The following is an 11,859-nucleotide window of genomic DNA, read 5'->3' on the forward strand; positions in this document are numbered from 1 at the left end:
AAGGAGAGCAGAACCTCCACTAGCAGTGAAATCAGTTACTGGCTCATTGCCAGCACGCCGAGCCTCTGCCCGGTGGAGGACCAACCCTCGAATCACAGGGGCGTGGGCAGGGGGAAGATCAATTTCATCATTCTTCCCACCTTCATCATCACTCGTAGCCTCCCACGCCTGCGGATTTATCGCGGGTCGGGACCGATCGGAAGGATTCCAGGTTGTCCGACCGCGAGCTCCTTGAGACCCGGAGGCCTCACCACCTTGCATGACGTTTCCGCTTCCTCGCCCACGCTTGGATCTAGAGCGTGGGGGAGTATCTCCATGTATTTCTTGTTCATCAGAGGAGTCAGATTCAACCACAGACTGATTCCTCCGACGCACCATTCTAAGAAAAAAATAGAACCTATGATGAGCAAGGATCAAACACGTTTGAGTAGAGACGCATAAGATATTGAGCATGCACTTCAACCGTTCATATGAGCGGTTCAACTACAACGAACAATATCAAACCGCTAAACTCAAACAATGTTCGTGACAAATGAAGATAATCTAAGTGTTGCAAGCACTTAAACTAAAATGTACCCAACGAATGATACATTAGATAATCAAGAACGTGTAGGATCGAGTGAAAAGAAATGAAATAGGGCAATACCTTGATCCGGAGATTTAGTCAAGAAATCCCAACAAGGTTGAGGGAGATGATGGAGAACACCGGAATGAACGGATCTTCAACAAATCTTCCAAAGATGAGAGGGCACAAGTAGGTTTTTTTGGAGTGGAGAAGGTGTGAAGGAGAGAGAGGAAAAACAGTGGGCGGCGGCGGCTGGAAAGTGAAACTGAGAAGAAGAGAAGAGGGGAGACGGAGTGAAATAGGGGAGGAGTCGGCCGGTCAAAAGACAGAAAACCGGTTCAACCGGTTCTAAAACCGGTTCAACTGGTTTCTGGTCAAACTGCGTAGTAAAAGCACGCAGAAAAAGGTATTGACTGCGCGAAATTTCTGGCAGTCTGACAGCGCAGACTGCGAAACTGACAGCGCAGACTGCGGCGCAGACTGACGGCACGGATGCGGAGGAGGTCAAAACCGGTTCAACCGGTTTTTATACCGGTTCAACCAGTTTCCACCAGGGGAAAACCGGTTGAGTGGCCTACTCAGCCGGTTTACTCAACCAGTTTCCAGATATTGCCCAGAAGGGCTATAATAGCACTTAGAAAATATGACATGAGTGATTTTAATGATAAAAATGGTATTTCTCATTTCATATTGCTCAAACAATCAATTTACATCCATCAAATTTGATCAAAATTTTAGTTATTAAGACACGTTTCGAGAATCCAAGATATTTAGCTCACTCCTAAGAAAACAAAACCTAGTCTCATCAAGGGGTTTTGTGAAGATATCGGCTAGTTGATTTTCGGTGCTCACATGAAACAATTCGATATCTCCTTTGGCTTCGTGGTCTCTCAAGAAATGGTGTCTGATGTCAATATGTTTAGTTCTAAAGTGTTGCACCGGATTGTTTGCAAGTTTTATGGCACTTTCATTATCACACAAAAGTGGAATTTTGTTAAACTCACAACCAAAATCTCTAAGGGTTTGCTTCATCCATAACAACTGTGCACAACATGCCCCAGCTGCTATGTACTCAGCTTCTGCAGTGGAAAGTGCAACACAATTTTGTTTCTTGGAACTCCATGACACTAAGGATCGCCAAAGGAATTGACAAGTCCCAGTAGTGCTTTTTCGATCTACTTTGCAACCGGCATAATCTGAGTCAGAGTAGCCAAGTAAATCGAAAAGGGAGCCTTTGGGATACCATAATCCTAGGTTTTGGGTGTGGACTAAGTATCTTAGAATTCTCTTAACGGCTACAAGATGGCAATCTTTAGGGTTTGCTTGAAAGCGTGCACACATGCAAACACTCAACATTATATCAGGTCTAGATGCACATAAGTAAAGCAGTGACCCTATCATTGATCTATATAATTTTTGATCTACAGGTTTACCTTCCTCATTTAGGTCGAGATGTCCATTTGATGACATTGGAGTCTTGGCGTGTTTTGCTTTTTCCATGCCAAACTTCTTGAGCATATCTTGTGTATATTTGGTTTGGCATAGAAAAGTACCTTCCCTGAGCTGTTTGACTTGAAATCCCAGGAAGTATTTAAGCTCGCCCATCATAGACATCTCAAACATGTTCGTCATTACTTTGCTAAACTCTTCACAGAATTTTTCATTAGTACTACCAAATATAATGTCATCAACATATATTTGGCACACAAATAATTCATTGTCAACTTTGCGAGTAAATAATGTAGAGTCAGCTTTTCCTATTGTAAACCCATTCTTAATTAAAAAATCTTTAAGGCAGTCATACCAGGCTCTAGGGGCTTGTTTAAGCCCATAGAGTGCCTTGTGAAGTAGATAAACATGGTTTGGCTTCTTTGGATCTTCAAAGCCCGGTGGTTGCTCCACATAGACCCTCTCTTGTAGTGGTCCATTTAGAAATGCGCTCTTGACATCCATTTGATATAGCTTGAAATCATGGTTAGTAGCATAGGCAATTAATATACTAATTGACTCTAACCTTGCTACCGGCGCATATGTTTCACCAAAATCAAGTCCTTCCACTTGAGTGTAGCCTTGGGCAACCAACCGTGCTTTGTTTCTTATAACCACGTCATGTTCATCTTGTTTGTTCCTAAAGACCCATTTAGTCTCAATCACATTTTGTTTGGGTCTTTGGACTAAGGACCAGACTTCATTCCGGGTGAAGTTGTTCAACTCCTCTTGCATGGCAATTATCCAATCCGGATCACCCAATGCTTCTTCAACCTTAAGTGGCTCAAGAGAGGAAACAAATGAGTAAAATTCACAGAAATTAGCTAAACGAGATCGAGTTGTTACCCCTCTCCTGATGCTACCCAGGATGTTGTCCACCGGATGATCCCTTTGAATTGTATGATGGACTCTAGGATGAGGCACTGATGATTGTCTTTGAATTTGCTCCTCCTCATCATTCACTTGATCAAGAGGCACTTCACCATCAACACTTTCGTGTTCATCTTCTACCGTAGTTGGCATCCTTTGATGATTTTCTTCATGACTTGGATGACTTGAGGTTGATGGGTTTGCTTGGGTGGAGAATTTGTCATCCACCACCTTTGCACCCACATCAACAACCTCATTGGTCATCCACAAAGTTCCTTCCTCATCATCCTTTTCTTGAGGTCTCACTTCACCTATTGCAAGTTTATTTATGGCCTCACAAGGTAGTTCTTCATTTCCTGCAGTGTCATTAGAAACATGCCCTTGCGAGTCATTAGACTCATCAAATGTCACGTCTATCGCTATGTCAACAAGACCGGTGGTATTGTTGAAAACACGATATCCATGCGCATTTGATGCATAACCGAGCAAGAAGCCCTCGTCCACTCTAGGAGCAAACTTTGAGCTCTTGACTTTCTTGTTAAGAATAAAACACTTACAACCAAATACTCTAAAATAATCAACTTTAGGTTTGTTACCAGTGAGAAGCTCATAAGCAGTCTTTTTGTAGATCTTGTGAAGATAGAGACGGTTGATTGCATGATAGGCGGTGTTGACCGCCTCTACCCAAAAGTTGTCAGGTGTTTTGTACTCATCCAACATGGTTCTAGCTGCTTCAATTAAAGTTCGGTTCTTTCTTTCCACAACACCATTTTGTTGTGGAGTGTAAGGAACCGAGAACTCATGTTTGATTCCTTCTTCGCCTAAGAATTCTTCGACACCTGTGTTCTTGAATTCCGTCCCATTATCACTTCTCACTTTCTTGATTTTGAGCTCAAACTCATTTTGAGCTCTTCTCATGAATTTCTTCAATATTTCTTGAGTTTCACCTTTATCACTCAAAAAGAAAACCCAGGTGAATCGAGAAAAATCATCAACAATGACTAAACCATACTTACTACCACCAATGCTAATGTAAGCCACAGGTCCGAAGAGGTCCATGTGAAGGAGCTCCAATGGCCTCTTTGTTGTGACCACATTCTTTGATTGATGTGGGACTCCATGTTGCTTTCCTGCTTGGCATGCGCCACAAACCCTATCTTTCTCAAATACAACATTTGTTAGTCCAATGATGTGATTATCCTTTTGAAGTTTGGCCAAATTCCTCATACCGACATGGGCTAGCCGGCGATGCCATAGCCAACCCTTGTCGGACTTTGCCACTAAACAAGTCTCAGGCGTCACTTTACTTGTTGTGAAATCAACAAGATAAAGCTTGCCCTTCAAGCGACCCGTAAAGGCAACTGAGGAGTCCTCCCTTCTAAGGATCTTCACATCCACATCAAAGAATAAACAATTATAACCCATTCCACAAAGTTGTGAAACGGACAACAAATTATAGCTTAAAGAATCTACCAATAAAACATTTGAAAGTGATTGTTGGTAAGAGATAGGAATTTTACCAATACCCATCACCTTACTCTTGCCACTATCTCCGAACACAATTTCTTGTGCTTCTTGAGTTAGTTGCAATGAATGAAACATGTCTTCCTCCCCGGTCATGTGATTTGTACATCCACTGTCAAGCACCCAACTTGACCCACCAGAGGAGTAGACCTGCAAAACAAGTTTAGGCTATGCTTTTAGGTACCCAAATTGAATTGGGTCCTACAGTGTTAGTTATAGCCTTGGGTACCCACACACTTCTTTTCATGACTTTTCTTTTAGTGTAGGCACCCACATATTTAACAACCAATTTCCCTAGATCCCAAGTCAATATATAATCACAAAGATAAGAGTGAGAAATGGGAGCATTAAATTGTTGTCCACTTGAGGATCCCACTTCCTTCATCTTACTCTTTGTGGAACTCAAGTTTACCTTAACTTGAGGTGACTTGTCATTTGAGTAGTGAATCCTCCCCAAGGCATCATATAGGGTGGTTCGCTCTATGAACTTGGGGGATCTCCACCCCTTATGCACTGTGCTAGGGTTTTCCTTGGATGAGTTGAACCCAAGCCCCCTTCTTCCATTGTTGGGCTTTAGGGACTTGTACTTGGGTTCAACTTTCTTTAACCCATCATTGCTAGAGCATCTTTTCAAAATTCCTTTGACCTTCACCTGTGGGCTATTCTTCCTTGCATGGTTAGTTAGACAACAAGAAGCATGATATTTGGCACAATGTTTGCAAAAATTATTATTTGAGGAGCTAGACTTAGATTCAATCACTAAAGATGAGGCATTGATGTTCTTGCAATTTTCAAGTTGCACTTGAAGTTCTTGATTTTGAACACTCAAGCTTAACATGCTTGTTTCAAGTGCATTCTTTTCATTTGCAAGATTAGCTATAGAGGTTTTCATATTAATTACTTCTTTATCTTTATTCTCTATAGTTATCTTGACTAAAGATACTTCCTTAGTCAAAACATCTAGCATTTCATCTTTATTGTGAATCAATTCTTGAAGCTCTAGGTTTCTTTCCTTTTCAAGGATAAGCAAGTCTTCTTGAGCATCAAGAGTTGCTTTTCTTTTATCTAGCTTCTCCATTAATTTGGTGATAACATTGTATCCATTCAAGCCAAATTCTTTAATCATTTTATTTTTCATGGCAATTTGTTCATCATCATCATCATTTGGAAAATCATTACTAAATAAGGTTACCTTATCTCCCTTTGCCATGAGGCAAGTTGGAGTGTAGGAGTCGTCTTGTAGGTTGGTGAAGAGTTGCGCGCTTGACGTAGATTGGATGGCCACGTTTGCCACCACTTCCTCTTCCTCGGTGCTAGAACTCTCTTCATCAGAGTTCCATTCTTCACCAATATGGGCTTGACCATATTTCTTCTTCTTGAAGTATCCCTTGGTCTTGCCTCCCTTTTTAAACTTGTCCTTCTTGTATTCCTTCTTGGCTTCTTGTTCCTTCTTGTTAGGACAATCCTCTATGAAATGACCGGTTTGGCCACATTCATAGCATGCCCTCTTCTTTCCTTTCCTTTGGAACTTGTCATTCTTCCTTACAAATTTCTTGAATGTTTTGATGAACATAGCTGTGTCTTCATCACTTGAGCTATCTTCATCACTTGAGGTCTCGACCACTTTCTTTGCTTTGTGGTCTTTGTTCTTCTTGGGGTTGTCTTGTTCATTTGTGATCAAGGCATGAGAGTCGCTTGTCTTGATGGGGGCTTCTTCGGACTCGTGTTGTTGAATTTTTGCAAATAATTGATGAGGCATCATATCCTCATAGTCACCACGATCCCTTATCATCCTTGCAAGACTCTTATCCTTTTCTTTATATGCTCTCATGAATAATCTTGTGACCTTGGAGTCACTCCAATCTTCACTCCCATGTACTCTTATTTTGTTGACCAACACCATCAACCGATCAAAGAGTGATTGAAGCGACTCACCCTTTGTCCAATCATATCTTGCAAGCTCACTTTCCAAAGCTTCAACTCTATGTCTCTTAGCTTTGGGATCTCCTTCATGTGACATTTTAAGAATATTCCAAATGTCACGGGCATCTTCTCTTCCTTGAACTTTCCGGTATTCTTCCGGACAAAGACTTCCTTTAATTATGCTCACTACTTGAGCATTGCGATGAACCTCTTGCATCATTTCTGGAGTCATCTCTTCTCCTTGGGCGGGCTTATACATACCTACATTAATAATCTCCCAAAGACTAGGATGCACACCGATTAAATGCGACTTCATCTTGTCGACCCACTCGTCATAGTTCAACTCACTAAGAGTTGGTAACTTTCCAAGTGGGGCGGAAGAGAAGTTGGGAATATAATTTCTAGAGTAATCGAATTGAACTTTGCTAAATTCGTTACCTTTGCTTTTGGTAGATGATCCTTCGGTGTTGAGACTTACCTTGCTCAATACCTTAGACACCAAAAGATCCACTAGATCGTCATTGTAATCAAATGTTCCCTTACCTTTATCTTCTTCGGCCTTTCTTCTTGATTCTTCTTCTTCGGCCTTTTTCTTAGCATCTTCCTCTTTCATTTTGAGGAACATTCTCTCGGCAATCTTCATGGCGAGGTCGAGGACCTTGGGGTCCACTTCCTCACCGGAAGATGTGATGCGGATTTCCTCGAGGAGACGATCCACATGGTCCCGTTGAGTAGACATGATCGTTTCCTCATGCGGTTAAGCGTAAAACAAAGTACGAAGCTCTGATACCAATTGAAAGTAGCCTAGAGGGGGGGTGAATTGGCTACACCTGAAAATTTTCACTAAAAATTTCGAGATAGGTTAAATTAAAGTTGCACTGGTGCAAACCGGTTCAGTCGATTTTAATTACAACTGAACAAGTTTGAACCTGCTCAACTTAAATTAGATAATCTGTTAAACAAATACGAAGTAGTGAAGAATATAACTAAAGACTTGCCCTACACAAAATCTACTCGAATGAATAATATGAACCAACCAATGAATTTAAAGCGCTTAACAAGAACACACAAGAACACACAAGAACATGCAATATAACCCGAGGTTCGGCAACCACCACAAAGGTGTCCTACTCCTCGTTGAGGAACCCACAAAGGGTCGGGTCTTTTCCAACCCTAATCCTCCACAAGCCGACCACAAAGGTTAAGGCAATCTCTTCTCAAATCAGGTCAAAGAGCGGGTGATACAAACTTCTTGGGGTCGTCCACAAATTTGGAGACTCCCAAGCAACCTCTAACTGTCAAGGAACACGAGGTTCCAAGAGTAACAAATCCGCACAAGGTTAAGTTTGCAACGAGCTCAAGAACAAAGAGAATGGGAGAATCGAGATGAAATTGACAGCGTGTTCGATCGAGTTCACCTCACACCAAGGGTCCTTCAAATGATTGAAGGAGATGCGATTGCGGGTGTGAAAGGTGAAATGAATGCGCTTGTTTGAAGGTTGGTCAGCCAAGAATTCGTGGGAGAGGCAGGAGTAAATGAGAGAGAGAGTGAGGGGGTATATAAAGGATCCCCCAAAAGCTGGCAGCCGTTGGGAGAAAAGAAGTAAAAACCGGTTGAACCGGTTTTCAGACCGGTTGAACCGGTTTCTACCAGGGGGATCCCGGTCCACTGACCTACTCAGCCGGAGACTTGACCAGTTTCAAAACCGGCTGAGTAAGGAAAAATTCCGGTTGAACCGGTTTTCAAAAAGATCTGCAACGACTTTTCTGACAGCTCTGACTGTCAGACAGGTCAGAGCAGAGATGGCAGAGGAACAGTCCCAAAACCGGTTGAACCGGTTTTCAAGGCTGAAACCAAATTTTGAGTATTTTGAAGAGAACAAAAGTGGAGTCTTTGTGGGAAGTAAAATTTGTTTTTCTCAAGGGCATTCATGATCTGGAAAAATGTTCTCGAAGATGTTTTCAAAGGATTTTGAACTTGGCTCATTGCACAACTTACTTAACCGTCGCGGATCCCTCTTAATTGCACGGCGATTCCTATGACTCAAGAATTATAAATTTAGCACCGCCGTTGTTTCTAAGCACTTGGAGCACGCCATTTGATGTGGAATTTTAAATCCGCTGTGCTTTCTACTTTTATGCTCGTAAGATCTGTGCTTCTCCTGTCTGTAGAATTACTGTGTACATGCTAGGAGCAAACTTGTTAGAATCTCAGTTTGTTTTGTCATTAATCACCAAAACCCTTAATTAGGGTTGATTGCACTTACAGGTACATCATTACCCTACCCCTAGCTAGCTCGGGCTACGGGGAACAAGACCGACGTCCCATCTGGCTCGCCCCGGTAAAAGAGTAATGATGGCACCCCGCGTGTGTCCATGACGACGACGGTTCTCAGCCCCCTACGGAAGCAAGGAGACGTCAGCAAGGTCCCAGCAGCCCCGACAGCTGTGCTTCTACAGGGCTCAAGCGCTCCTCCGACGGCCACGACACCGCGTACACAGGGCTCTAGCACCTCTCCGACAGCCACGTTGGCATGTACACAGGGCTCTGGCACCTCTCTGCCGGACACGTTAGCGCATAGCTACACCCCCATTGTACACCTGGGCCCTCTCCTTGCATCTATAAAAGGAAGGTCCAGGGCCTCCATACGGAGGGTTGCGCGGGAGGACGGGCTGACGAACCGGCTCGCTCTCTCTCTCTCCCTCGCGAACGCTTGTAACTCCTAATACAAGCGCATCCCCCTAGGCGCGGGATAACACGAGCCGCGGTTTTCCCCCCTTGTGTTCCATCTCGCGCCAACCCATCTGGGCTGGGACACGCAGCGACAATTTTACTCGTCGGTCCAGGGACCCTCCGAGGTCGAAACGCCGACAAATACTAATATTTTTTATATGTATTTACTTAAAACTGAGAATCTTTGACTCCTTCGGGCTAGATTTACATTCGTGAGGGTTTAGAATATAGGGTTTAGAGTGCCAAATCGAATCCAACGTTATATGTAGATGTTCTTTGGTCTCCCTACAAAACAAAAACAAGCAAGGACGAGTGTTGGGGGCCTTCGGCTTCCGAAGGTCCTCAAAAACATGGTTTGACAATGTTTTCCAAGTATGCGAGCAGGTATCTTCGGAATCAGGTTACGGGTATACAAGAGCATGGTCAAGACGAAGCTTGACTGAAATGGAAGACGATCTTGACGAAGGATGAAACGATCACGAAGCTATGTGCAAGAGAGCTCCGGCATGACAGCAGAAAAGGGGAATCGACTTAAAGATGAAAAGCCAAATTAGACCTCGAAGAATTACTACAGAGATATTGATAAAAGTAAAGGGCATTAATGTAATTTTACACGGCTGCGTCCCGTGCCTATAAATAGATGAACAGTACTCCCGTACTGTTCACGCTAACTTGGCATTAGCATCACGCTTGTACCCTTACTTTCCTTCAAGTCGAAGGTACATTTGTAATTTGTTGTTGTTTATATAAGTAAGATAAATAGAAATAAATTAATAATAATGTTCAAAGTAATCATGTTATTTTCCGTGTTTTATGTATAAATCTTTCTTACCTTTTATTATGATTGTGAAGGTATGTCCTTCACAACCTTCGTCCGAAATTCATTATATCCGAAGGGAAATAATGTTCCGAAGGACGAAGGGCTTTGACATTTAACATTTTATGTTGCCTTGTTCTTAATTCATAGCATTTGAGAACAAGTCCCCAACATTGGCGCCCACCTCCGGTGAACTCACTTCCATTTCTTGAGCTTTGAACACCTTCGGCAAGCATCACCTTCGTCATGCCGCCGAAAAAAGCTTCAGCGACAGGGGCTGCCACTCTGTAGCCACTGGACCCCAATCAGGACGTCCTTTCTCTTAGGGAGGCCCGAAGCCAGAAGAGGAAGGCCACTAGTCCAATGCCTCCGGAGGACGACTTGGACCAGGAAATCCAAAACCTGGAGATGCTCCATCAACAGGTGCAACGAAAGAAGGAGAAGATGGCTCGTCTAGCTGACCTTCAGAGGCAGATAGATGAAGCTTCGGAAGAGGTTCATCATCTTGCTCAAGATGACCAGAACCGAAGGCCTCCGCGCAGAGAGCTTCATCAGGAGGGCTTCTACAATGAGGACGACTGGTATGAAGATTTCCATCATGGAAATTTTGCCTTTGATGATGCTTCTCCTCTATCAACAGAATTGCAGGCTACACCATGGCCCCAGTCTTACAAGCCACCCCAGCTCCCCATGTACGACGGTCATTCAGACCCGAAGCAATTCTTGATGAGCTATGAAGCAACCATATCTTCGTATGGTGGCAATACTGCAGTCATGGCAAAGTCTTTTGTCATGGCCGTCAAGAGTGTCGCTCAAACCTGGTACTCCTCTCTTTGGCCAAGGACAATCACCTCATGGCAGAAGCTGAAGGATATGTTGATAACCAGCTTCCAAGGGTTTCAGACGAAGCCAGTTACTGCTCAAGCTTTATTCCAGTGTACCCAGGACCACGAAGAATACCTTCAGGCGTATGTCCGAAGGTTTCTGCGTCTGAGGGCACAGGCACCAACAGTGCCCAATGAAATTGTCATTGAGGCCATGATTAAGGGACTTCGGTTGGGACCTTCAGCGCAATACTTTGCCAGGAAGCCACCACAAACTTTGGAGAAGCTGCTCCAGAAGATGGACGAGTATATCCGAGCTGACAATGACTTCCGCCAAAGAAGGGAGGAGGCATTCAGGTTCTCTGAAATGACCAGGGGCTTCGAAGGAAGATTTCATCCGAGGCACGTCAGGTCAATTCATAACTCCACTCAGAGTGATGATAAAGGGAGCCAACAGCAAAGGCCACAATACTCCTCGCAAGCTTCGGGGCAGCAGCAAAGCTCTTTTCGGTCGCCAGCGCCAAGGGGCAGAGGCGCCAGGGGCTTCGGGGGAAGATTTGGGGATCAGCCAAGAAAAATCTATTGCCTATTCTATGGTGAAGACAAGGGCCATACTACCAGGATGTGCCATGTTACCATCCAGAAGCAAAAGGAGATAGCAGAAGCTGCAGCACAACAGAGTCAGCCGAAGCAGGTCATGCATACTGCTTCGTACCATTCGCCTTACATTCCAGAATATGTAGGCAATCACTCTGCAGCTTCTGTTGCTTCGGCAAGCCAACCCCAAGCATCTTGGCAACAGCCTCCACCGCCACCACCAATACAACGAGGTCAACAGCCAGAAGGGAGTCAGCACACTCACCTTCAGCGGGACTTCAGAGAGGAGTCCGAAGCTCGCACAGTCAATAGCACTGTGCCAGAGTCGAAGCACATTTACTGACAAATATCCTACCTCGACAGCAGCTTTTCGCATTTTCACATTCAGCATTATTTTCTTTTTAATAAGGAACAATTATGGAGAGTCTAAATGTCTTTTATCGTCTTTCAATTTCTTGTAATAGTTTCGCTTTTTACCATAATGAAAATATATCTTCTCCATAGGCCTAAGTTGCCG

This window comes from Zea mays, chromosome 2, assembly GCF_902167145.1.
Source record: "Zea mays cultivar B73 chromosome 2, Zm-B73-REFERENCE-NAM-5.0, whole genome shotgun sequence".
Lineage (NCBI taxonomy): Eukaryota > Viridiplantae > Streptophyta > Magnoliopsida > Poales > Poaceae > Zea > Zea mays.